Source organism: Planococcus citri, chromosome 2 (genome assembly GCF_950023065.1).
Source record: "Planococcus citri chromosome 2, ihPlaCitr1.1, whole genome shotgun sequence".
Lineage (NCBI taxonomy): Eukaryota > Metazoa > Arthropoda > Insecta > Hemiptera > Pseudococcidae > Planococcus > Planococcus citri.
Genome location: NC_088678.1, coordinates 68,484,246 through 68,508,843, shown reverse-complemented (window position 1 = coordinate 68,508,843; position 24,598 = coordinate 68,484,246). Strand labels below are relative to the sequence as shown.

The window sequence follows — 24,598 nt, the reverse complement described above, 5'->3', positions numbered from 1 at the left end:
ACTTTTGCATCGGATTTTTTTTCCAAGTCGAATTGCCAATTTTTGTAATGGAAAGTAGATTTTTTCCAAGTCGAATTAAGGGGTCGTATTGACGAAATATTTTTGTACGAAGTGTTTTACGCGTGAATTTAATTGTGACGAGGGTTCTGGATGGAAATATCGCCGGATGGCTGCGATTTTACGACGATTTTAGGGGTATTTTTACGAATGTAGACGAAGTGAATTTATTTTGTTTATCGTATACGAGAGTTTGTGGAAACGACTACGTGATTTTTTATGTATTGTGTGTTTTGAGTGGAAAGCTAAGCTTTTTTAATTTTAAAATTAGTAAATTCGCTTGTCTGACTGTATAGCGAGTGGAAAATTCGAATGAGACGTGAAATGATTTTTTTTCTGAGGTTATTAGGTAAAGAACGATGATTTTATTTTTATAATTTGAAGTGATTTCAAAGAAGAAGATGAGCATTTGTTTGCAAAATGCCGATTACATTTTATTATGGTGAACTATGTGGAGGTATTTTTCACAATTTTATTAGAGGTTTGGATATTTATGAACCTAGGCCTGTTGCAAGTTAGATGAAGACTTATTATTCGTCGTTGTGATGATTTTTTACCCTCAGGGATCAAATTTCGGAAAATTTTAGTTGTATTTTGTTTTTATTTTTTGAAAAATGATTTATATTTTTAATCGAATGTTTTTTTTTTGAAAATTGCAACTTTTGAGAAGGAAAATCAATTTTTTTTTGTTTGAAAATTGGTGCCAAATTGTTCGAATTTTTTGGGACAGAAATTGAAATATTTTTATGATAAGGAATTCTTGATTTTTTTCAAAATAGGTATCGAGTAAAATGATCTTTCGAAGTGCAAAAAATTTGAATTCTGGATCATTTTACTAACTATTTATTGAAAGTTGAAAGTAATGCTAGGTATATTATTGTGCGAATTTTGTTGACTCGGATCGAAAAATAAATTTGCGAGCCTTCAAGTGTTATCTTTAAAATTTGGAATTTTGAAATAATGGTTACTTACCTATAGTGGAATTTTTTTTTTTCAAAAACAATGCATTTTGGTAGCAATTTTTTTTTAAATTTTAAGGTGTTGTATTCTGCAAATTTATTCTCCAAAAAAATGAATAAATGAATGAAAAATTAAATTTTTATGTTTCAAGAAATTTTAGAGGAATTCTGAAGCTCAAGCGATCCTTTTTAAATAATATAGGAAATATAGATAATCTCAAATAGTCTAAATTAATAAAAATGATGATCATTTTAATTGAAATTAATTTGAAAATTGGAGGGAATAATGGGCTTTAAATTGTTGAGAAATATGAAAATTTGTCTCAACTCTCCGACGTCTAAGAGAAGTTCTACCCGAACAAATTTCCAGAATTTTGACGAGAAAAGTTGGACTGAACAATCAGACTGTGATAGGTATTGAATTTGAACAATTACTTAGGTATTTTGAAAATTGTGAATTTTTTCTCAATTTTATATAAACGATTGTGTTGATTTTCAAAGCCAAATTTACTAATCCAGACGGAAACAAAAATGCAAGTTGATAGTTTTCTGCAAAATTTCATCAACTGGTCATTTTTTTGAATTTTTTTATGAGACCAGCAAAGGAAAAATTCAATGCTCCGAAAGACAATTTTTCAACCCTTTTTTTCTGACACCTTCGACAGCTCAGAAAGGGGAATTTTTACATCCCAACAAAATTGGAATAAAAGAAGGTAGAATAACGCCGCCGGAGTTTTCGATTTTGATCAAATTTCATTTTGGAATTTTAGGTAATTCAGTTGAACTATGAAAACTGATGCTTTTTTCTATGCAGCATCAGAATTTTTCAACAGAAAAAAATTTTCATTTTAAAAGTCTCCTGGATTTGTATGGAAAATAAGTACAATTTTCGATCTTATTTTATATAATTTCTTTTTGGAATTGAATTTTTCAAAAAAATAATAAGTAATTTCTCAATTTTTTTAGGGTGTTTATAATTTCAAGCTTGCATTGAAGTGAGGAACTTACATCTCAATTTGAAATTTAAACCAATTTTCAGAAGCTTCACGCATTTTCTCCTTGCAAAAAATGTTATTCTAATTGAAACAGAAATTTTTTCAAATTCAAAACCATAAAAGTTCTGTTGATTAAGGTCCACTATTACAACAGCCGATTATAGTTGAACAGTCCGTCAACGCTTGGTTGCGCATAAATTTTGATTCAAAATTTATGCGCAACCAAGCGTTGACGGGCCGTTTAAATTTAATCGGCTGTTGTACTAATGGACCTCAAACATTCTGAAAAATTATGATTTTCACATTTTTTTTTTTTGAAATTGAATTTGGAATTTCAAAATAAAATTTGATCAATATTTGAAACTTCTGCATTATTTTGCTCAATTTTATTCCTACTTTGTTGACGTGTAAAAATTTTCCCTTTTGTGAGCTGTCGAAGTTGTTGGAACAAGGAAATGAAATTTTGTGTTTTGAAGCATTAAATTCTTCCTTTGCGAATCTCAGGAGAAAATTGAGATGAACAACCTAAAAAATTTTCAGGTGATAAAATTTTACAATAAATTTTTAACAACTTGGTTCCTTGTTTCCATCTGCATCTGTAAATTTGGCTGAGGAAATCCAACTTAATCGTTTGTAAAAAATTGAGGAAAATATTTCCAAAATGAGTGGTTCTTCAAATTCATCAAATATCACAATCTGATTGTTGAGTTACAACTTCTCTCATGAAAATTCTGGAAATCCATCGGCTGAACTTCTCTCTAGAGCGTTGAAGGGTTGATGAGGCTTTTCAACAATTGAATGAAATCAGTTTTCTGGACAAAATTTGTCAAAAATATTCCACTAAACTTTTTTTTTAAAAATAATTAATTTTCGAAGTTTGAATTTTTGTCGAAAAAAAATTCATTTGATTCTCTCAGTAAATTCATTTCAAATAAAAATGTATTTAACTCGATTCATCTCATAATTATTATTATAGGTATAGGATACAAGTAAAAAATACCACATTTTAAATCATCTCTAAAATAATTTCTATACACATCACTACCACAACAACAACAACAACAACAACAACAATTACACCAACAATAATAATAATATCGACATCGACAACACACATACGCTCACAGAGTACATAACAATGGTAGGTAATATCAGATTATTACACTATTTTTCGCATGTATCAAGTTCCACATGATCTAATCAATGCTATATAATGCTCTCAGGTAGCATTTATTTACATCTAAACCATTCGCAGTCGCAAGTTAATCCTTTTTCTATTTCTTTCTCCTTTTCTTCTTTTTTTTTTCCATCGCTATTCTATTCATAATACCAAGACCGACGAAGTACGAGTACTTGGTGCAATTTGTTATTGTGGGTTTGCGTTATTTGATGATGAGAAAGAATACGCGAGGCGACCGACGACCTACTAAATAAAAAAAATAACCTCTCGTGATTTTTTTCGCATTTGAAGAGGGGGCGATTCAATTAATACAGTTTCATCCATGTGTGGGTTCATTGATCACCTCCTCCCTTTGGGGGGGTTTTTGATCGGATTTCGAGCACTGTTTGGAAAAACAAGATGATATTTCGATGGATGGCGTCAATAACCGCGTAGTACATACTTGGGTGCAGGTTTATATGCTCTTGAGAGTTGAGAGCAAGGTGTTGTGGGGCAAAAATGCAACTATTATCGCTTCTAGTTGGCCGATGATGGGTTGAAATTCATTACAATATCGAGTGATGATGTTATTATATTGTGAGTGTGTAAAGGTGAACGCGAGCATACCACATTTTCTAGGTATCTATCTACGTTCCAAGGTGTACGTATTTATGTTAATGATATAAACACACGTGAATTTGTGAATCATACACTCGGCTGCACTTGCCATTCGCTGGCCCCGAGCTATAGGGTGGATTGTACGCAATACACAGCTATACATATACAGATTTATATACGAATTAATCATGTTGTTTGCGCAAATCGTCGATTTGTCTTGCTTCTCTCGATTCGATGTATATTTTTTTTCAAATGAAAAAATATGTACTGAAACTTGCCAAGTACATACGTATCTATATACCTGAGCTGAGCCAAAAGAAGATGTCTTTCACGGTGATGTTATTTTCTCGCCATAGGACACGTTACTCGTACTCGTATATATCGGTAATTAGCGCCTTCTTCTTCGGCATATTATACTTATACTAATTTACTAGGTGCTTTTTTTCTCGCTCCCTCGCCCTCGTCTCGTCTCGTCCGCCAGCCATGGTTTTACGTGTTCCTTGAAATTTCATGTCGAATACGAGCACACAATGGCCAGCTAATAAGACTCGTTTCGCGTCTTATTGTCTACGAGTTTGGCATTTCTTTTCTTACCTGTGTTGTGGCGGATTTTTCGGTCGTGGTGATTTTTTTTTCTTCGAGTGTGTCGGAGAAGATGCCGAAGTATTTGGAAGAATTCATAGGTGTAGAGCAGAAGAATTGTAGTCGAATTGTCGAGTTTTATAGATTATTTTTATGTATAATTTGAAGGCATGAGGTGATTCCTGAGGAAGTTATAGGGATCCGAGATCAATTCTGGATTTAATTAGGAGCAGTAGTGGAGCGAAAGGTGAACTTTATCGGGCTCGAAATTGAAGAATAATCGATATTGACGAACTCAGCGTTTAGGTTGTCTGCTCTGGGCGTTCATTTGACCAGAAGTGAGCAATTTTCAATGTTTAAATTTTTTTGAGCTTTATGAGAATTTTTATGAAGTTTCTTGCTTGAATTTCGAATCACCTGTTTATCTGGACTCATTTCATTTTGGTTCTTTTTTTATTTCTACTGTAAGTGGTCCTTTGGTTACCTTTATTATGTTTTTTTGAATGTTTCTGCAGTATTTTTGTCTTTTCCAGTAGGTTTAATTGTGAACTTCGATATTCTAGCTGCAAATTTCAATTTAATTGATCCAAATTTGCTCGTTCTATTTTTTTCCCCCCAATTTTTAGTGTATTTATTTTTTTATTTCATGCTCAATGTAACAAATATTCTTACATTTGCTGATTTCTTTCAGGCATGACAATGGGAGAAGCAGGGGCAGCTTTTCCTTATAAGCTTCTGGAAAGTTGATGAATCGGCCTCTTTTATTCATCTGTTAGTTGAAAAATATTTTAGCGACTCCCAATTTAGCTTAAAAATTACGAAAAATGTTGATCTTGTTGACTTAATTTCCAAGTTTTTCTCAAAAAATTTGTCTTCGTCTGACTCAGGCTCAATTTGATTTTCAATTGAAATTTACTCGTATTTTTAAACACTGATTTGGCTTTGGTCATTTTTTTTACTCGTTAATCCTCTTCTACAAATATAATAAAGCGTCTACAAATCTCACAGGAGAATATTTCGAGATATATCTGCGTTTGGTTTGAACAGGATCTTGATTTTTGGAAATTGCATGGTCTGAATCGTCATAACTAAAATTTCAGCTGCTCAAAGTACATAGTTGGCCAAATTTTGAAAATCCAAAATTGACAATTTTTGGTGTTTGTATTATTTTTTTAAAATAATTACGTACATGAAAATGATGGAAATTTGCACTCAAACTACCTAATATCAACTCCACCGTATTCTAATTCTGCCATTTTCCTCATTTTGAAGCCTCCAGCATGATTTTAAATTTCTCCAGCGTCATTGAAAATATACTGGTCTGGAAGTCTCTGTCTAGAAATCGGCTCAAATTCGAATGAACTCTTTAAACAGGTCTAGAATAAGCCACAATTTGATTATTATCTTCCCTAAATTAATTTCTTCGCCTTTTAGAGATATTTTAAAATTTATGGAGAACCGAAAATAGCGCTGCAGATTTCAGAATCGTCCAAAATTGTGTACCTAATTCTTATTGAGGGTTGATACTACGAGTATGTAGACCAGATGAAAGTCATTCGAGTAAATATTAAAAATTTCTTCACGAATAGAAAATTTTTGATTTTTTGAATTTTTCCTCAATATTGATCAAAAACCATAATTGGAGGTGTTCGCCTGGAAATCGACTGAACTCGATTTTTTGCTGCTCAAATTAATTTTCAGGCTTTCTGGGGACATTTTAAAATACTGGAGAAATTGGAAATTGCATTCGAGGCTCCAAAAATGATTGAAATAACAAAATTTATAGTCAAGAAAAATGTATCCTAATTTCACTTTTATTTTCGTCGTCTTTAAAGACATATATCGCTGGAAATGGTCAATTTTGGATTTTCAAAAATTCGTCGAAAATCGAAAAATCAATTTTAGCAGCTGAAATTTTAGTTATGAGGATTTCAGACCCTGCTTTTTTCAAAGATATTGACCTCATTTAAATCAGAGACAACCCTAATAGTAAGTATTTATTTAGAGATTTCAAAAATTTTCCAATTTTTTTTTTTTCGTTCTCAGCTATTTAATTTTTTGTCTTATTTTTCAGAAATTCTATTAAAATAGTGAGTGATTTTGTCACCCTCATCGTTTTTTTTTTCAAAAACATTTGCATAGATTAATTTAAAAAATGGACTGATGCTAAGATCGATGATTATTAGAAGAAAAAACGTTCATTTTACACCCATTTCAATTAAATTACAGGTATTTTTGGAATATTTTTTCAACGAGTTGAAAAGAAACTCTGGGTAGAAAGCAGATTCAATGTGTTGAAGGGATGAGGTTGGATATTTTTTAATGACAATGCTTGTTTTGTTCGAAAAATACCTCGTATATTTCTTGTCTTTTGCTGGATAGGAAGTTTGTGCAGGATTTTTTGAGTAATTTTGGAAACTAAGGTCAACGTTTATTATTTGTATTGAAGTAAGCATATTCCTATCGTCTCTCAAAAATTCTGACCACGAATTTTATGGACCTGATAGTACATGTTTATGGTGCTTTTTCTTATGGCCATTTTCAATTTTTTTTCAGCTTTTAATTTTTTCAGTTTTCAATTTTTTAATCATTTTTAATTAGGTGCTTCAATTTTTTAAAATTTTTAGTTTTTTCAGTTTTTCATTCTTTTAAAATTTGAACTTTAAAAAAAAACCAACTAGATAGCCTACTTCAACTATTTTTAACTTTCCAAAATTTCATTTTTAAAATTAATTTTCGATTTTGTTCCAAATTTTTGATTTTTTTCTCCAAAAATGTAAACTTTTTTGTCCTTTCTGCACCAAAATAAACCAAAATTTTGAAATTTCAACACTAAAATGGTGACAAAATCGCATAATTCCAAATTTTATGTATTTCGAATTGGTAATTGGGTTTTGACGATGCTTCAGCAGCCAACAGACGTAATTAGGTATTTCGAAAAAAGTATAATTGGACAATACATCAGTGATGGTATTCGTAGGAAGAAGACCTGTTGATAGGTCGGTGATAATTGGCTGTATAATATTCGAATGGTCGATTTAGCGAAATACTTTTTTATACGCGAGCTGTATTTGGCAGCGATGGTAGCTTCCGAAACGGTGGCCTGATTTCACCGCGCGGCCGCGCGCGCGCTCTCGAAAGGTTTTCTACACAGCGGAGCGTAGGTATGTGTATTTTTTTATCCGCTGGAAGATGCTGGATATGAGGCGAGGAGGCGACCTTCTAATATATGTATATGCTGAGAACAGCAGGTGTAGTAGCGTGGACAATGTTGCCAGAAAGTTACGAAATTAGACGACCAAATTGCCAAATCTACTTTTTTTTTCTACAACTATAGGTACCATGAAAAAGTTGACGATTTTTTTTCTGTTTTTGAAGATGGTCCGCGAACTATCTACTCGATTTTATTTAAATTAGTGTATAGCAGAATTAATTATATACGCTGATATGTGGATTGTGGATAGCGAGGTATATGGCATTTTAAGTAGATATAGATCGAAGAATTGACTCCTATCATCGGTGTATTTTCACTCGCTTCTGACGATTGTACTTCTTAATCAAAAAGGTTTGTTTTTTTTCTAAATCTTAAGTTCTTGGCCTATTTACGGAGTTTTGATGACCCCGGTTGACCCAAAACAGGAATGCGTATAGAACGCGATGGTCGAAGATGTCTTGTCGTAATACCTTGTCAGGTAAACCAGTATGAATATGTGATTTGTGAAGTAGATTCCATTCTGCTTGCTTTTAGTTAGCTGTTTTCGCCCAGACTAGCCAAGCCCTCAAACGAAGAACGGTACTATCGATGACAGACACTTTTTCTTTCTCTCGAGTGTATTTTTTTTCCTCTCTCGATATTCTTTTGCGCCCCCCTCTCCCCCTCTTCATCTTGCCATATTCGAGGTGCATTATACGCGAGCTTATAGCTTATGTGCTGTACGTATTATAGCATATTCCACCCTATCTACGACGACGACGACGTGTTCTCCTCTGTGTATATGTACTAATTTAATATACGTGTGGTCTGGTTTTTCTATTAAGTTTGACTCGACTTGACTCGAGCTTCGTAAGGCGAGCTGCTTCGATTATCCGTACAAAACGTTGTACACGTAGGTGTTAAAAGTGTTCGATAAACAATGCACAGACTCGAGAATGGTACATATTGTTGTCTCGGATACGTCGAGCTGACGATGCTAATGATTATAGTCGATCTAACGCGAAAAGTGTCCTTTGATCGTGTGTGTGTGGGTCTGAAGGGATGGATCGAATCGCTCGATAGGATGGTGAAGGGAAAGAGGGGATGTATTGGCGATGGCAGGTGGTCAAAACAGAAAGGTAGTATTATTTTGACGTTGAATTCGAGGTATAGATGTTCAATTGATTGAATGATGTGTGAATGGAACGAGTTTAGGGTATGGAAAGTCGATGTGAATTGAGAAATTTTGTTGGGATGGTCCTCTGGTGTTGAAATTTTGCTTGAAAATGCGTAAATAGGGTGCACTTGGGGGGTTACTGACGATCTGCGATTTCAAAATAACATCGAATTGACGTTGGAAATGAAAAAATGTGGGTTCATTTTTGCGAAACTGGACGTTTTAAATGGAGGAAATGAGAGAATAGTCCAAGAAGAGGATGAAGGCGGTTTTGATCATTTTTGACAATTTTCAACATTTCGAGGCAAAAAAATGTTGAAAGTATCAATACCTAAGTAAAGAATTAAGAAATGTATTTACATCAAAAATGGCAAAAAAATCTCACCTTTTGTCAAAATTGCCAAATTTTATCGCTTCTTGCTAAAAATGATCGTATTCTCGCAAAAAATTCCAAAAAGTCTGACCCAAAAGTCTCACTTTTTTGACAAAGATTTCAACAAAATATAATTTTCTTAGTCGATTTTTTTTAGCAAAGTTGCTCAAAAAATTTGTTTAAAAAAAATTCAAAATTTGTACTTTTTTCCACAAATTGTCAAAAATTCTTGCTTTTTGCCAAAAATTGCTTAAAATTTTACTTTCTTAACAAGTATTGTTGAGGCTCTTTTTTTCAGTCAAAATTGTCCAATGTTTTCTAATGGTTTAGTTTTTCATCCAAAAAATGCAAAAAAGTTCTAGAAACTTGCGAAAAAATATAATTTTTTTACCAATAATTCCCTTAGGTAAGTTGCCCTTTTTTGACAAAAATTTGAATTCTCCTTTTCCCCCCAAAACGTACTTATCTCTTTCTTGCCAATGATCCTCAGAAAGTCATGCTTTTTGCTGAAATTGTCAAAGTTTTCCTTTTTGCCAAATTGTCAATAAATTTTTTTTTCTGCCAAAAATTCCAATACCTAGGTCTCATTTTATTCCAAAAATGATCCAAAAGTCTCGATTTTTAATCAGAAATTTTCAAAATACCATTCTTTTTGTTAAAAGTGTTGTAGCTTCGCTTTTCACCAAAAATTGAAATTTTTTCCAGAAATTGAAAAAATTCTCATTTTTTGTTACCAAAAATTGAGCAAATTCTCATTTTTTGGTTACCAAAAGTTGCCCAAATGTCTCGTTTTTTTACCAAAAAGTTTCAAAATGGGAAGTCAGAACATTTCAATTAGTACCCAATGTTCTGTTTTTTTTTTTTTTTTTTTTTACATCAAAATAAGGTTACCAAATGGTCTATTTCATTATCCAAAAAATGCAGAAAAGTCTTGATTTTCAAAAAAAAAAAAGGTAAGTCGCTACTTTTTGCCAACGTTGTCACATTTTTGCTTTTCGACAAAAATTCAAGTTCTCGATTTTTAAATAAATACATTTCTGAAGATTTTCATTTTTTTCCAAAAATTATCCAAAAGTCGATTTTTTGCCAGAAATTGCCATAAAGTTTCACTTTTTTTGCCAATGATCGCCAAAAAGTCCTGTTTTCTGCTGAAATTGTCAAAGCTCTCCTTTTTGCAAAAAATTGTCATAATTCTGGCTTTTTAACAAAATGGCTAAAAATTGTCAGATTTTTTTTTGCAAAAAATTCCAATAGATTTCACTTTATTCCAAAAATGATCCAAAATTCTCATTTTTTGTTGCCAAAAATTGCTCAAAAATGTCTCGTTTTTTTACCAAAAATTTAAAATGGGAAACCAGAACATTTCAATTAGTACTTACTCAATGTTCTGTTTTTTTTTTCAGTAATTTTTTTGTACATTAAAATGTTTTGCTCGTGCTCACGTTTTGACACTTTTTTGGTTACATTTTTGCTACTTTTTCACATTTTTTTTGAAGACCGAAAAAATTGAATACGAGCCCTGGATCAGTGATCACAGACGCTGAAAAATTTGGGAAATACCACCGAAAAATCAATCAGGGAGAGGGACACTCTTAGAAATTTAGTGAGAATCAAAGCAGGGAATAGAATCAAAGATCAAAAACAATAGAAAATTGGTGTGAAATCATTTGAAATCCAATCCGGGAATATTTTGAAAATTCAGTGAGAATCATAGCTCAGGATGGAAACCGTTGTGAAATCATTAGAAAGCCAATCAGGGAAAATTTTGAAAATTCAGTGATAATCATGGCTCTAGATGGAACCACGACTCAGTGATTTCGTGATTAGGAACTCTCGAAAATTGATAAGAAATCACTTGAAAATCAATCAGTAAAATCCTTGAAAAATCAGTGAAAATAACAACACCGGAAGAAATCAGTGATTGAGGACGCCAGAAATGAGTGAGAGATAATTAGAAGGACAATAAGTGAATCTCTCGAAAATTCAGTGAAAATAGTAGCACAGAATGAATTTAGTACCTAGTGAAAGACACGAGAAAATTCATGAGAAACCACTGAAACTTCAGTGATAATCATGAATGCTCAAAAAAAAGTCTTAAAACAATAAAAAATGGGTATTTGTATTTGCATTTTTTTGCAGGGAATCTTGGTGATTTTTTTGGTAAAAATTCACGAGTATTACTGAGTGATTTTTCTTCAATTTTCCCTTAATTTTTGATCGCTGATTTCATTTTATATGCTCTGATTCTCAACAAATTTGTGTGTTCAAATTCTCCCACTCCCAAAACCCCCTCCTCTTTGCTCCTCTTTCATTCCATTTCATTCATTTGAATATCCAATTTCGCAAAAATGAACGTAACATATTGAAAGAATTCATCTTCTTCAGTACCTATATTATGTATGTAAAGTTCAGGGAGAGTAATAGCTCAACTTACAATAAATTAATGAAAATAATCATTATACCTACTGGATTTTTTTTAGCTCATTCCCACGAATAATACTCGCTTTGAAGTGTTTTAAGTTATGTATGGAGGACCACCTCAAATTTCAAGCATGAAAAATTCGAAACTTTTACCAAAATGGAGGCGTTACCCGGCAGAAATGAAGGGAGAAAAGGACATTTGACGTAAAAATTTCCTAATCGTTTCACGTATGGTACGTACGGTTGAATTATACATATACTTACCTAGATTTTATTCATTACAAAATGAAGACAATATTTCGAAATAAATCAAAAAAAAATTTCTCTAGGTCAATTGCTGGCGTACTTGGGTCAATTTGCATCGAAAAATACCCTATTATACGCGTGCAGGGCATTTGGACAAAATAAAGTCTTATTTTCTTTATTAATTTCGAAAAAAACAACGTAATAAAATTATAATAAAACATTGCTCGTATGGTAGGTCTCTTATAGCTCGTTAGCGAATATAAATAAGCATACTACGTATGTCATTAGGTATATAGGTATAGGTAGGTAGTTAGTTAGGCACATGTACGATATAGGATACCGAAATGCATCAAGTCACCGAAAACCTGCCATAAATCGGGGGCAAACCGCCGCCCATCGTTGTCGATTCGAAGCAAATACGAAAAAAAAACCAGTTGAAAAATTTCCTAATTCGATATCTATGTATCTGTAGAGAGGATGATTGCTTCATAGGCAACGCTGCTGCAGCAGCGGTAGCTTATTAGAAAATGAAATAAAGGCGACGAAACGAACGACGACGTAATGTACACGGTGACAATCTCGGCCATCATTAGCACCTGAAATTTCTCGTCGCCCGTTAACCAAGCCCAATATTACTCTGCCAATAACTAACATCTCGCGTACATGTTACGCCCGTGTAAAATTTTGGCTCGGGTCCAATTCAATGACCATTTTGATTCTGATCGCGATCATCAAGCCGATTGCTACGTTCCAACTTCAGAAGCAAGAATATGACGTGCGTGTATGTGGATTGATTGCAAAAAAAAAAAAAAAGAGAGGTTCGATAATGTACCATGAAATGTACGATGTGTGGTTTGTATATCCCTGTTGGAGGTATGATGAGCCCTTCTGGTAATCGGTGGTTGATATTTGCGGTTTTTGTGGCAAAAAAATGAGGTGTTTTTTGGGTTAGAGTGAAAAAAACAGTATGGATTTGGGTCGAAATATACCTACTGGAGATGAAAGTACATATATACGATACCTGTAGAATATCAGGATGATGTAACTAACTAACTATGCATAAGCAGACCTTTGCTTTTGGCTTTTGTATTTGTTCGTTCGTATGTAAATATCAACGGACATGTCTCCACTGCCGGTCTGGCCTCTATAGAAAAGTCGATCCTGTATTCAGGCATCTCTCGCGCCGCTTCAAATTGACCGAATGTCCGCATCTGAGCGACCATTATGTGTACAAATGCAGTATATAGCCTACGAATACTCGTACGAGCGGTCAATCGCTTCCCTTTTCCGATAACGGTTCCGGAATCTAACAAGTAATATTATAAAAAGAAGAACACATAGAGGCAAAAAAAAGGGGAGGCTAAAAACTAACGAGCACGTCAAAAAGGTAGCTCCAATTCTCAGGTATGACGAGCTCGCCGAGCAGACGAACCCATCACAAGACATGTGAAGAAAGACCGAACGTCGAAGACAATCATAAATAGAACGGTTTATAGAATGGTAAAAAAAAAAACATACAAACATTTACCTCAAACAATACCGATGTTTGTCGATGATGTTTCGATACTTGTGTATCGGAGAGCAGGCTGAAAGAAAAGCATGTCAATTATCGAATCAAGTCAACCGAAACGATCTGTGCTGTTTAAAAGAGGTTTCTACCCTTTTAAACGCCTCGACTCGTGTAAAGCCAACAGCAACGGATACACTCAACACTTGACTGTATAGCCAGCCTTTTAGACTGCAGTGTGCGATGTTGAAGAATTCATCTGAGGTTTTGTTTCGAGTGATTCTAATGGGCTCTCGGTACCCTCATCGAATGCAAGATCGGGTGAAGGGTTGTGAAAATGAAATAACACGTCGCAGGGTGTCTGGCAGTTATGAAAGATGTGAAAATATCATGTTTTTGATTGGCAAACCGTGAAATTTATTAGATGGATGGAAATATCGTAGGTTATGTTTCGTTTGCTGTGTGTATTTTTCGTTTTTATGCGAATGTTTAGAGTTGCTGAGTTCCGGATTTCGTGTGATTTTCAGAGTTTTCCTCATTTTTTGTGTTGGGATTTTTTTTGGGGAAACTGTAAATTTTTCGTATGTTTGCGGAAAGTGAAGCTCAATTTTTCGAGCATAGTCTACGTTCTGTTTCTTTTGTTGGATTAAATAATTGCAGAATAGAGCTTTTTTTGAAGAAAGGGGGGGGGGAGAATTTCAGTTCAATAACTTATATTCTTATTGATTTTTTTCTTTTTTAATCAGTTTTACGAGCTTGAATCAGTGATTTTTCTTGATTGATCAGCGAATTTTTGTTATTTCAGTTGCAAAATATCCAAATAAATTCAATAACTGACACAATAATCAGTCAATATTACTGATTTATGAGTGATTTTCTGCTCTAAAATACCCAATAGGTGATTTTGATGAAAAATTGGTCAAAAATTACAATCTTTCAATAATGATACATTTTATCGATTGAATTATCTAAAAATTTCCCCAAAAGACGATGGCAGGGTAAATTGACGAATCTGTATGTGTAGATTTCTTTCAATTTTTTTTCAGTCACCTTCCATTTGCATCTATTCAAGATAATTTTAGAGCCCATCATCACAATCTTGCCACCTTTCAAAGGGTTATATTGCCTCAAAATATAGAATTTTCTCACTTATGGCTCAATATTTGGCATTTTTGGGTCAAATTGCGCGAAATATGGCAGGTAAGTGTGGATTTTAAATGCATAAAATTTCACGATTTTTTTCCAGAATTTTTGATCTGTTGAATTAATTTTACAATTTTGAACATTTTCTCAATATAGTATTGACCTTTTTGCCAATTTTCAGTAGTTTTTAGCTGGTGAGATTCGTCTGAATGATCAAAAAAGCATTTTTCACTCTAGGGACAGCTCTTTTGGATTGGAGTTTTTTTCTCATTGCCCAAGTATGTGAATTCAGTGAATTGAATTACTCCAATTTTTACTCTTTTTGTGATCTTTAGCTAATAGTAAGATTTTTTTACATCTTGAAGTCTACAATTTTTCATACCTTTACAAAATTTGGTCACACAATCGAAATTTGAAAAATTTATTGAAAAATTCGCGATAAATTATATTTTAGGGCGATTTACTTCTCTAAATGCGAAAATACAATTTGTTGGTCGACTTTTTGACTAGAAAAGTGTATTTTTTCGGAGTCTTAGAATTTCTCATTTTTCAGTCTGGCTGCAAAATTTTTACCATGATTTTTCGACGCGTTTTTTTTAGAAGTACCCGATTGTTTGTATAAAAAATTTTAAAATTTCACAAATTCTTCGATTTTGGAAGTATTCATTCGTTGGCAACTCCCTCTCCCTTATTTCGTAGAGAAAAAACATGAAAATAATCCTCTGTATAGATCGAAAATGGCTGAAAAGTCTCGCTTTTTTGTCAAGAATTTGTTGAAAAGTCTTGCTGATTGGTCAAAAATAATTGTCAACCAGTGTTGACTTTTTAAATCCAAAATTTAAAATTCACCATCAATTTTATTAAAAAATCATTTTTTTATATTACCTACTTCTTTTTAGAAATGAGAAAAATGTTTGCTTGAATAAATTTTGATTCTATCCATTCCCAAATGGAAAATTTGTTCAAATTTTCAGTCAATGGACCTGCAAATTTGGCATGATTGCCAAAAATTCTTACTTTCTGCTAATTGCCAAAAAGTCTCGCTATTTCAGACAGAAATCGCTGAAAACTCTCGCTTATATGTTAAAAAGTTGGCAAAAAGTCTTGTTTTTTTTTTGGCCAAAATTGCTTAAGAGTTTTACTTTTTGCCTAGAATTACTTGTCCTAACCTAAAGTTCCTTAAGTAAAAAGTCTGATTTTTTTTGGTCAAAAATTGTTAGTCTTGTTGTTTTAGCCAAAAATGGCTTGAAAGTCTCGGTTTTTTATCAAGAATTTATTGAAAAGTCTTGCTGATTGGTCAAAAGTATAGTGAACCTGTGCTGTTGTTGTTTTTTTTTCTTTCAAAATTGCATAAAAGTTTTTCAGAAATGAGAAAAGTGTTTGCTTGAGTAAATCAGTCAATGAACCTGCAAATTTGGCAGGATTGCCAAAAAGTCTTACTTTCTGTTAAAAATTGCCAGAAAGTCTCGTCATTTCAGACAGAAATCGCTGAATGCTTTCACTGTTGTGTAAAAAACTGACGAAAAATCTTTTTTTTTTCAATTTTTTTTTTTTGCTAAATCACTCAAAAATTTTACTTTTTGCCAAAAATTGCCAGAAAATCTCGCTGACTTAATCCAAAATCTTTAAAAAGTCTTGTTTTTTTTGTCAAAAATTGTCAGTCTCGTTGTTTTAGCCAAAAATGGCTGAAAAGTTTCGCTTTTTTTGGTCAAGAATTTGTTTGAAAAGTCTTGCTGATTAGTCAAAAATTGTCAACTAGTGTTATTTTTTCAAAATTGCGTAAAAGTTTTTTTTTAATTTTCAAGTGTCGAACTTTAAAATTTCCTATTTTATTCTTTTCTTTTCTCAAAATTTTGAGCTTTTTTCTATTTTTTTATTTTTTTTTCTGTTCATAGAAAGTAAAAAAATTGGAATTGAAAACATTTTTGTTTTGAATCAAATTTGATTTGGCCCCATTCCCTTCCAAATTGAAGTAGGTTTTGTTAGACACCCTGTTAGAAGCAGAAGGATTAAGAAAAGACAATATTCTTCGTGAAAATTGACCCCAAAAATTGAGGCAGATTTCAAAATGAGTCAGGCCAAATTGTTTTCAATCACACATTACTAGCTTTATGACTACTTTTTTTTTTACTTTTCCCTCGCCAAATCTTCCCCTTCCCACCCCCTTGCTCCCGGTTCTATCGTAAACTATATACTCGTAAATCGAAACAACGACGAGAAAAACACGAAAATTGAAAATCAAAAACATTAATAACCCGGTCTTTTCATACCCAGTCAATCATATCCAATTTTCGCACAACCCCGATCCCGATTACCCGTCTCCGTAAGTTTTTGAAAATAAACCCCTTCGTTTCCCCTCATTAACCCATCACACTCTTCTCGGCGGTGTATAGTCTACTTGCAGATGCAGCTGCAGGAGCAGCTCGTTTTAAATTACGAATCTGGTACAGCGCAATCAATTTGAAACGGGGGTGGGAAGGGTATGAGTTGCGGGGGTGAAAAAGAGAGACAAATTGAGTTAATAACGAGAGTAACATGTCGACTACGCGGTTATACTATTATTGCACAGAAGAAGGAGCAGGAGAGAGGCGATGGCGGTTACGACGACGATGCGATGCGATACTCAAACCATATCTGAGACCCCACAGACCCTTCGTAAAACGGAAATAAATTTGAAACAATAATTTTATATGGCATCTTGCGGGGTTGTAAAGTCATTACTTCAATCATAATTTCGTACTTTCCTTATGCTTGTAAAACCCCGAGATGTGGTAGATCTCTCAATTGCGTCGTGTACTGCTGGAGTGTATATCGCAGGCCCAAGCTGCTATCGTAGTGTTTTTAGTAATGTAGAAAAATTCCATCGAATATTCGTTTCGCCAATTATAAGGGTCGCAATGATGGCAATGCGGAGGATGCTGCGTGTGAAATTATTATTTAGATAGAGTTGAAAGGGTAGGTATAGATGCAATTTGTTTGTTTGTTTGGTGTTTTTTTTTTTTCATTTTTTGCGAAGTGGATGTGTTGTTGTGGGAGGTAGGTTTGATTTGGAATGGAGCCACTAGAGGAAGGGGCAGTTGCCCAATTTTGAGGAATAATTGTTGCATGTTCTACAGGTTTATTTTTCTGAGAGGAAATGTCGCTGGATTTACTCATATCAGAATCTACCTTCTCCTATTCTTATTTCTAATGCCCTTTGGGCAGGTAAAATTTGCTCGTCGTGTACAATATTATGCTGAAGTATACGATATAAAGCGGATATATCGATAATTCGCCGCTTGTTCGTAACACGTTCTGTGTAGTAAGTCGTAAGAAGACCGCCCAAGCAGACAGTACACTATTTTGCATTCGATAAAAAGAACTGCACAAGTACACCACTCTTGTAGGTACAACGTATACCTAGATCGAACATACACGCATTTTACACGATCGATACATCGTTCAATAAATACACCACCACCAATAATACATGCAAACGGTATTTTCAACATAAACGTTTACTATACAATAATTTTATATGGTACACGAGTCAACTCTCGTATACAGATATGTGCTCTGCAAGTACCTTACGTATGTACATCTACAATACAAGCGATTGTAAAGCTGACTTTACTCGAGAGAGTATCTATCTATGTGTGCTGGATTGTTACTGCCTCTTCGCCGGATATCTCTCGTAAGTCTGTGAGCAAGAGCACTCAGCTTTGTAAATTATTCTAGTCTATACATCGATGCTCAATCGTATCCAGATCGCGTATTGTATTTGTAATCGAATATGGTCGAATAATTAGACTAGTTTTTTTTTTACGTCCGAGCTGCGATCACCGAGGTGTCTATTTTATGCATTTTCAGCCTAGATTTCCAAAGACGAGTTTTGAGGTTTTTTTCTTCGATTTTTTTTTGAATTAATTGTCTGATTTGATTGGTTTATTATGCCATGCCAGATGTTTGATAGACGTCGTGATGAGGAGCGAAATCAGTTTCAATTTTAATTTTTCCACGCTCCAGAGAGATGTGAGATCAAAATTTTGAATTTTTATAATTTCAGGACCTTTTTTTTTGATTGAAATTCGGATTCAGTGAATCGAATTATACCAATTTTTATTATTTTCGTGATGATTCAGTTTGGAGATTCTTTCTTATCAAGTTATCAACCTTGGAATCTGGTCGAAAAATCAAATTCCGAAATATTGAGCTAATAAATTCGTACCTATGATTTATAAGTCAAGTTTTTGAACAGAAAATCAGAAATTTGCAGCAAATTTTCAGAAGAGAAATATTGACCAATTTCTCGCAAATTAATCAATTTTCAGGAATCAATTTTGAAAAATCTTTTATTTTATGCTGGTAAATGGATATTTATTAGAAATATTTTTACCTGTAAGAGAGATTGGGTTTTTTCATTGCTGTAGGTATTTTAGTTTGGTATTTATTTATTTATTTATTTATTTATTTTTTTTGAAAATCGAGGGGGAAAAATCACATGGAACTGCAATTTTAAGCTGTTACTTTTGAAAAAATGACTGAAACTGAATATAAAACTTTCTAGTTGTTTTAAAATTGAATTTTCATCAGTTTAAATTTTTAAATTTTGAAGTTAGTTTTAAGTTTTAAGGGTATTTTTTCTTATCTCAAAAAGTGACCATTTCCCTGAATCTTGAGTACAGAATTCGAGGTGGAAGAATGTCGATCCCTTCTAGAATGCTCAATAATAATTATTGCATAGAAATTAATTTACAGTTACGCTTTTTTGGTGCTGAAACATTATTAATTGCTTTTTTTTCTGAGGAGAAAATGTTGATTGGAAAAAATTAAAAATGATGATGAAATCTGTGATCAAAATCGCTGGAAAACCGAAAAAATCAGTGATTAAAAAATCACTGAAAAATTTGTGAAATAAAAGGTGATGAATTTAGAGATCAAAGTTATCATAAAAATGACGAAATCATAGGTAAATAAGTAATGATTAGAAAATCGGTGAGATCAGTGATCATCTGCAGAAATCGGTAATCAAAATCACCAGAAAAACAGCAAAATCTGTGATCAAAATCACTAAAATAATCACCAAAAATTAGTGATCATAATCTTTGGAAAATGAGTACAATCAATTTTCAAAATCACTAGAAAATTTGTGAAAATCATAGATTAAAATCATCAAAAAACAGGCGAAATTAGTCGTCAAAATCACTGGATAATTTGTGAAAATTAGTGATTAAAAATTACCAGAATATCTGTGAAATTAGTGATCAAAATCACTAGAAAATCAATGAAATCGGTGATCAAAACCACTAGAAGATTTTTGGAAATTGGTAATCAAAATCACTAAAATCTGTGATTGAAATTACTGGAAATTTGCGGGAATCACTGATTGAAATCTTCAGAAAATCACTGAAATCGTGTTCGAAATCACTAGAAAATTTGTGTAAATCAGTTGATGAAATCACCAGAAAACTGACAAAATCAGTGATTGAAATACTGGAAATTTGTAGAAATCACTGATTGGAATCTCTGAAAAATCACTGAAATCAGTGTGCAAAATCACTAGAAAATTTGTGAAAAATCAGTTAATAAAATTACCAGAAAACTAGCGAAATCAGTGATTAAAATCATTTGAAAACGAGTGAAATTAGTAATTAAAATCTCTGAAATGTGTTATTAAAATCACTTGAAAATGTGCGGAAATCACTGATTGAAATCTCTAAAAAAAAATCACTGAAATCAGTGTTCAATATCACTAGAAAATCATCGAAATCGTTGTTCAAAATCAGTAGAAAATTTGTGACAAATCATGTAAATAAAATCACCAGAAAACTAACAAAATCAGTGATCAAAATCACTTGAAAATTAGTGGAATTAGTAATCAAAATCACTGAAATTTGTTATTAAAATCACTGAAATTTTTGCAGAAATCACTGATTGAAATCTCTGAAAAATCACTGAAATCAGTGATCAAAATCACTTGAAAATGAGTGAAATTAGAAATCGAAATCATTGAAAAATTTGCGGAAATCACTGATTGGAATCTCTAAAAAAATCTCTGAAATCAGTGTTCAAAATCACTAGAAAATCATTGAAATCGTTGTTCAAAATCACTAGAAAATTTGTGAAAATCAGTAAAATAAAATCACCAGAAAATTAACGGAATCAGTGATCAAAATCACTTGAAAATGAGTGAAATTAGTAATCAAAATCACTGAAATTTGTTATTAAAATCACCGAAAACAATTTGTGAAAATCACTGATTTGAAATCTCTGAAAAAACACTGAAATCAGTGTTCAAAATCACTAGAAAATCATTGAAATCGTTGTTCAAAATCACTAGAAAATTTGTGAAAATCAGTAAATAAAATCACCAGAAAATTAACGGAATCAGTGATCAAAATCACTTGAAAATGAGTGAAATTAATAATCAAAATCACTGAAATTTGTCATTAAATTCACCGAAAAAAATTTGTGAAAATTACTGATTGAAATCTCTGAAAAATCACTGAAATCAGTGTTCAAAATCACTAGAAAATCATTGAAGTCGTTGTTCAAAATCACTAGAAAATTTGTAAAAATCAGTAATTGAAATCACCAAAAAATTAACGAAATCTGTGATGAAAGTTACTAGAAAATTAGTAAAATCAGTGATCAAAATCACTACATAATTTGTGAAAATAAGTGATTAAAAAATCACCAGAAATCCTGTGAAATCAGTGATCAAAGTCACTCGAAAATCATCCAAATTATGTTATCAAATCAACAATAAAGCAGTAAGTAGGTAAAATTTTGACGTGTTTGTGAATTTATTGATCATGAATCAGAGCTGCAAACTGGTATCGTTTTCTGCTGGATATTGCCTATTTCACTTATTTATGTGAAATAAATGTGAAATATAAAGAAAGTGATTCATCATTTTACTTACTACATAGTTATTATTTTTTCAGAAATTTCTCTCATTTTTTCATTAGGTGCTTAATGGATATTTTTTGGGATCTCAATGACTCTAACTCAAGTGTTTGTTCGTTTCTCTATTTCAATTATTCATCGAATCAAAATTCCAATTTTGAAAGCTTTAAGTATCTAAAATTCTTCAAACCGTTCAAATCCAACACAAAATTCTCATCTGCGATGCTCCAATGATATCCCTTTTCTATATAATACGTACCTTCGCTTTCAAAATTTCTTAATTAAGTACATCGCCCATCGTCTTATTAAATGACCCAGACCCAACTCCACCTATAGCAAGGCAGCAGCCGGCCCGACATCAACAAAAAACCGATACCACATCGAGACTAAAAAGTAAAACTAATTTTAAAAAATTACTAGTTTTATTTCGTTTACTCGGGTAATTACAATCGAGCGGTTGGCTTTTTACTGATTTTTCCCATAAACCGGTTTACGATTCAAACGCGTGCGCATCCAAAGCTTCTCTCGGTAAAATGTTTGTATAAATACTATGGTGTTTTTTTTCCTCTTCTTCATCTTTACGCGCCAATGTAGCGTGGCTCGTACTAAAATATTCACATTTTAAGTACCTAGCTATCGATTTAATGGTAATTTTAATGTTCGAGTTTTATTGGCGGCTCGACTACCGGTAATGAAAATTATTCTTAGGTATTCGCGCGCGACTCGGAACTCGACGTATGACCATAGCACGAGAAGCGTTTGCTGCGTTTGTTTACCATGAAATAAGTATACGTGCCTCTCTAACTCCAGGTCCTAGGTAAGGTACGTGTACATGAACATTGGACAAGTACCACGGATGTGGTAGGTATGGAATAATAAGGGAAGGAGGTACACAGGGGTGTTAAATATAATTTAATTTCTCTTTTAAATACGCGGTCGCGAGCGCGACTTTTTGCCATTGTCACGCGATGTTTGGCCATCTCGCCTCAGTTGCTGAGGGTGGCAAGGAAACAGCTGCGGGGTCGTTAGGTTACCAGGGGCAATGGGCAGGGTATTTTGATTTAAATCGCTATACTTATGCGCGGAATTTCGGTGTAGGTATTTTTTTTCAGAGGTATTCTGCGGGTGTAGGCAGGATAGAACGATTTTGGGCTGATTTTTTTTCTCCATGTCGTCGAGTAATATTTTTTCATAAAATATGGTTATGGTTGTATAGGTAATAGTTGATACGTCCGTTATACGAATTGTTATTTGGCAGGTGGGTTTACTTTGAAGTTAAAGATGTACGACGATAAAAGGTTTAGGTTTTTTCCACCTCTGAGACGTCTTCTTGGGGCCAGTGGTGGCCAGAGAACTTCCAAAGAGGTAATGCAGACTTTCTTTAGAGTAGGTATATTTACTCATGCCTGTGGCTTCAGTTTGATCATATCATCATTTATTTCACAAGAAAGATCCACAAGGAGTAAATTTTTCAAAAAAAATTCGGAAACCCTCTCCCCCCTCCCCTTTTAAAAGATCACCTTCCGGAAAAACTGTTGCATTTGCACCACCTTTCGTATAGTCTGAAGCCATCACTGCAGTTGGATCTCTTGCTGGTCGTTCGAATGTGCTCTGGCCTCTCTTTCTTCATGTACACCCGTACACTGGGACTCTCGTATTTTTTTTTTTTTTCTAAATGTGATAATTTATTTCAGTTCCGGAACTCTTTAAAAACACTGTAATAAAAATTCCGGTTTTTCTACCATTCGATTTAGGTTATTTATCTTTTAAAACGTCCAACATGGCTTTTTTCCACTCCGTTCTCGGGTTTAATTATCGCTTGTTGCGTTTGTGGATTTTTACACCGACTTTACACACAGGTACATCTGCCTGTGTGTCCAGTATTATTTTATACATAGAAGTGGGTAATTTTCACTTCACTTGCACTTTGCAGCTCAACTTACATATACTATTATGATCGATACGTCAATAAAGTTATTATACGAAAGTACTTTAAGAATGAATTTATACCCATACAGATACGCTACAGCTTATACAGGCCCGTTTCTGGAAGTGACATCGACTATCCGAGACCCGAAGCGACGTTCCGAGGCCCGCTAGCGGGTCTCGGAACGTTTTTCAATTAAAAACTATATTTTTATGATGTACGCACCTTAGGGATGCTATAGACAAATTTTTGTCTGGGACTCACAAAGTAGGTATAATACCTACAGTATATACAGCTTACCTTACTTCACCCCACACAGAAACTTCACACTCGCGCCATTCCTATAAAAATCACTCGTTGGAGATCGCACCAACGGCTCTAGACCCGGCTTATTAGCCGCTATCAAGGCGCATGCGCGAACGAATTTACCAGGCACTCTTTAAAATTTTTCTAAGTGTCAAAGACGCGGGCCTCGGATCGTCAGTACGATGTACCGGGTCTCGGATAGTAAGCAAGCTCCATATATATATAGACAGGCCCATCAGCCTATATAGTATAATAAAATTGCTATATACGATCGTGTATTACATATCGGAAACGACTCTTATCGAATATCGACTCGTATTCCGACCATAGAGGACACTTATAACGCGCCTATTACAGTGCAGCGTACCACAAGAAAAGGAAGTAAATGATGTGGAACTGTGAGGTTTTTAAATTGGAAAATCGTGTAGTTTTGTAGTGTTAACTGATAAGGCGTTAAGATAATAAAATACCCCTCAGTTGCTTTGGTTTGGTTTCGCCGGCCAAGACCATTGTTCGAAGAGGTGAGATTTTTATGCACGAGGTGGGTTTTTTTCTCCTATTTTTTTCTTCTTTTTTTTGACAGCCGAAGCCCCAAATGTGATGCTGAAATTATGATGCTTTTTGAAGTTATCGTGTTGATCGGATTGAAGTGTGTGGGTTTGGATTTGGGATGGATGGTGGAGGTGAGTATTTTATTGAGAGTGTAACTGGGTGGGTGAAAGGAGAGAGAGGGGAGAAGGTCTCGTTTTATTATTTTATGAGTATTCGATGACGAAAAAGTTGGGAAAATGTAATTTTTTTCATAATGCATTGTCTGATGAGGCAAAGTACCTCATAAATTTTAGTTTGGTGCTGAAAAATCTGAATTTGGGTGATAAAATATCAGAATTAGATCGAATGAAAGTGAAAAATTGAAAATTTTCTAACGCACCTCCCCAAAATATGGATTGCTTTTGGTGAGAAAGAGACGTGTTAAATTTCACCAGAAGTGCTACTTTTTTTGAAGGGGAGGTTTTCAAAAAATTATCGCTTTGTGACTTCATGGGA

General features: G+C 33.5%; 1 protein-coding gene across 2 annotated transcripts in view; it reads left to right on the top strand.

The window, feature by feature from the left end:
* Window positions 1-24,598, top strand: part of vvl (ventral veins lacking) — a 414,462-nt gene that overhangs the window by 4,544 nt on the left and 385,320 nt on the right. The gene's annotated exons all lie outside the window — the stretch shown is intronic.